The sequence below is a fragment of the Pongo abelii genome, chromosome 23 (assembly GCF_028885655.2).
Source record: "Pongo abelii isolate AG06213 chromosome 23, NHGRI_mPonAbe1-v2.0_pri, whole genome shotgun sequence".
Taxonomy (NCBI): Eukaryota; Metazoa; Chordata; class Mammalia; order Primates; family Hominidae; genus Pongo; species Pongo abelii.
In genome coordinates, this window is record NC_085929.1 from 139,569 (window position 1) to 143,194 (window position 3,626).

Genomic DNA, 3,626 nt, shown 5'->3' on the forward strand with positions numbered 1-3,626 from the left:
ACTAGCAACCAAGAATAATTGATCTGGGAAATATTGTATTTCAAAAATTGGAAAAAAATAAAGACATTCAAAGATTAAAATAAAAAAGCTAAGGTTGTTAACTACTAGAATAACCCTAGGAAACAAAATTGCTAAAGAGAGTTAATTATGTTGAAAAATTAAATGATGCTGGACAGCATCATAAAACCACATGAAAATATAAAGCTCTCTGTTCAATGTAAATATATACACAGATATACAATTTTCTACTATAATGGTGCATTAGATTCTTAAATCTCTGTGAAAATACACATCATTTATAAAGATACAATTTGTAACGTTAAGAAAGTGAGGGAAGTAAAAATGAATATATTTTGTATGTTTTTAAGGTGAAGTTGAAGGCAAAAGCCATTTGCCCTGGGGACCTTAGCGCTGGGCAAGGGAGGAGGCAAGGCTGCCATTTTCTCTCCCTCGTTTCTTCCATCTCCTCTTACTCTGCATAGGGATTTTTCTTGGTCTACAGGAGTAGTCAATGGGCCAGGCTCTGTCCTGCACACACACGCGCACACACACACACACACACACACACACACACACAGGTGCAGGTGGGCATGGTATGTATACACGGAACCAGGGATTTTAATTTTTAAATTTTCAAAAAGTGGGAAACCAAGGATTTTTGGCATGATTCTCAGGACTTTGGGCTGGAGAAAGGGTAAATCTTTGCTTTCTGCCATGTGGTGTGCCATCGGTTGTTGAGGCTTTCTCCCTGAATGTGTCCCCCAAGGAGATGGTGCGGGAGATATACCCGGTGCTCATGGTCCGTGAATACATGTGTCACTGCACCTGCTTCTCACTGCCCCTGGACAGCAACATGCTGGACCACTTCTCAGAGATGTGCAACATTGAGGAGCTGCCGGAGGGCTCAGGGCTGTGCATGAGGGAAGGCTGGTTTGGAAGTTGGGTGGACTGCCTTGGGGAGGGCCCCCAGAAGCAGGGCCAGGCAGCACTTCCCCACTCCTCTGAGGTCTCTGCATCACAGATGAGCACATGAAGTGGGATTGGAGCGCAGCTTGGCTTCTCAGGCTGTCACACCAGCACCTTCTAACTTCACAACCCGTGAGTTAAAGAACAGGGTTCTGATTCTAAAAAAAATCAAGCCAGGCTTGATATCAGCCCAATCAAATTCTATAAAGAAAAATAATGTATTAAAAAAAGAAAGAAAAGCTTCACAGCCTTTGAGTAGGGAAGTCTGCCCAGTGCAGCACTGCCAACTGCTGAGGTGAGATTGGCATGGCTGTAAAGCAAAAGTTCTCATGCACTCAAGTTACCTGCGGGGAAGCTACTCATGTTCTCAGGGCCTACCTGCTTGTTAAGAGCAATTGTAAAAAAGATCTGTAGCTCAATGTGTCCCAGAATTGATCACAGAACCTTCCCTTTTTCCCAAAAGAACCACCATTAAAATATCGTGAAACACACATTGGAAGACAGTGCTGAACTTGGGGGTCCTGAAAAGTTCTTAGGACACCCCTGCATGAGGGCTGTCCCTGGACAGCAGGACAAGGTTGTGGAGGCCCCAAAGCTCTGAAGGCTATGCCTACCCAAGACACTAGTGCACAAAGAGGAAGTGGCCTTGTGGCTCCCCAAGACCTGTCTGTGCTTCAGAGGCATTTGGCAGAAGGTTTCTTGTTAACAAGGATCCTTGCCCACTAGCAGGAAGGAGAGAGAGAGAGACAGAAAGAGACATACAGAGAGAGAGAGAATGTGTGTGTGTGTGTGTTGAAACCAGAACCCCACCTTATGTGTTTATTGTGGAATTTGAAAATGAAAGCCTAAATTTGAAAACTAAAATCACACATGACCGCACTCTGCCAACTATTTACTGTCTGAGAAAGGTCGTTCCAGGGTGTAGGACCCTGGTAACACCCTTTTCCCTTCCTTCCTGAAAGAGCTACACAGACTGCTCAAAGCCTGCATCCACATGTACCATGTCCAAGACGAGCTCAAGAGCCTGGACCCATCTGCCACCTTCAGCAGGGTTAACTGCAGCTGCTTGTTCTTCATGAGCATCTTCTCCAATGGTGACCTGAGAGTTGAGGGAGGCATTGGGGTCAGGATTGAACAGAGGAAAAGGGAGCATGGAGGCCAGGTGGTGAGGACCAGGCCATCTCACCTGGAGGGTTCTGGCCCTGAGACTTCCAGACAAGCATCACATTTAGGTGCAGACAGCTGGCCTTGGGTGTCTCAGTGCTTGTCACCTGCCTTGGGTCCCTCAAACAGTGGGAAATGGAAGAACGGCTTGGAAATGGGCCCCATCGACTGTGTGTCACCTGAGCACATTCTCCCAGGGGTCCAGGAGGGGCCATCATGTCCCAGAACCAGAACTGGAAGGTCAAACTTCCAGGGGGAGGAAGGAAGAGTGTCGTTAGTGAAGTGGAGGGCCTCACAGCAAGATCCCTGGCTTAATCAAGCTTGGACATACCTGAAGCACGTTCAGTGACTAAAAGTGCCTATCATGAGCAGCTGGAACCCACTCCCTGAGAGCTTCAAGATGCATGGGTACCTCATGTACCTGTTTGTAATTACAGCCAAGGACCAGCAGGCAGCATTACTGCATCCACATGGGGCTTTTACTGGAATCAGTGTCTCTGCCAGCCCCTCACAGGCTCCTGGGATGCCACTCATTCTGGGTCTGTGGACAGATAATGCAGGACACGTGCTCAGTGCCCACCCACTCCTTGTGGCCCACAGCCCATCACTCAACCCCAGCCCCACCATCCCCTGCTTCCTAAGCCGTTCCTCATGCCAGGAGCAAAGGCAATGCCTTTGTCCCACAGCCTCTGCCTTGTGTCATGTCATGTGGGGGTATGGAATGAACTGGCCAGCCTAAACTCCAGAGCTTCTGCCTGAAGAATCTGTCCCCGCTGTCTGAGTCCCCTTCTAGGGAGCTGTCAGTGGGGGAGAGAGCAGCCCTGGAAGAGAGGCCCACCTGCTTCTGTTTGACTTCAGGGCAGCCTCTCATGGCAAGAACCCAGAGCAGACGGAGGCCTCACAGAAGGCTGTGTCAGGGCTCTGGGCTTGGTGGCTAAGCATCTCCCACTCTGTTGCCAGCCATGTGGCCCAGAACCACCCATTCAAGAGGGTCACCACCACATTGCAGGTGTGCAGCTGGACGGCTCCCCAGGCAGAGCCTGCCATGGACTCCATGCACACAGAGGATGCATACCTTGAGGCTGGACTATGAGGAGAACATTCATGAAGAGGTGCATGCAGCGTGGTCCTGCCCTCACTGCAACCCCCTTCCCTCTGGGTACCAGACAGAATTCGATGCACTTTCCTGGAGGCTCCATGCTGGTCTGTTCATTTGGAAGTTTGAGGCTGTCCATGAGGAAGTAACAAAAGAGATATCTCAGAGCAGCTTGTGGGTCACAGGCTGAGCCCTTGCCTAGTCCCTCCCTAGTCCCTTTGCAGAGCCGGGGCTGCAACAAGGACCTGTGGATAATGAGGGAACTGCTCTGCAATAACCGGCCTGAGCAGCTGCTTCAAGAAACAGCCACAATCAAGGCGTCTATAGCCCCTGGTGAGTGACTGGCAGCCTCAGGCCCACCTGCCATCTGTGAGCAGGTTTTCTTGCTAACAGGATGAAA

The 3,626-nt window shown here is 49.5% G+C and overlaps 1 long non-coding RNA gene across 1 annotated transcript; it reads right to left on the reverse strand.

Annotated features, from left to right (window-relative positions):
• Positions 1-212: 212 nt before the first annotated feature.
• On the reverse strand, positions 213-3,426 carry LOC134761219 (uncharacterized). The gene is made up of 3 exons (XR_010139559.1): positions 3,206-3,426; positions 2,552-2,671; positions 213-2,065 (listed from the first exon to the last, which is right to left on the reverse strand). It is a non-coding gene; the product is annotated as an uncharacterized LOC134761219 (long non-coding RNA).
• Positions 3,427-3,626: the final 200 nt, after the last annotated feature.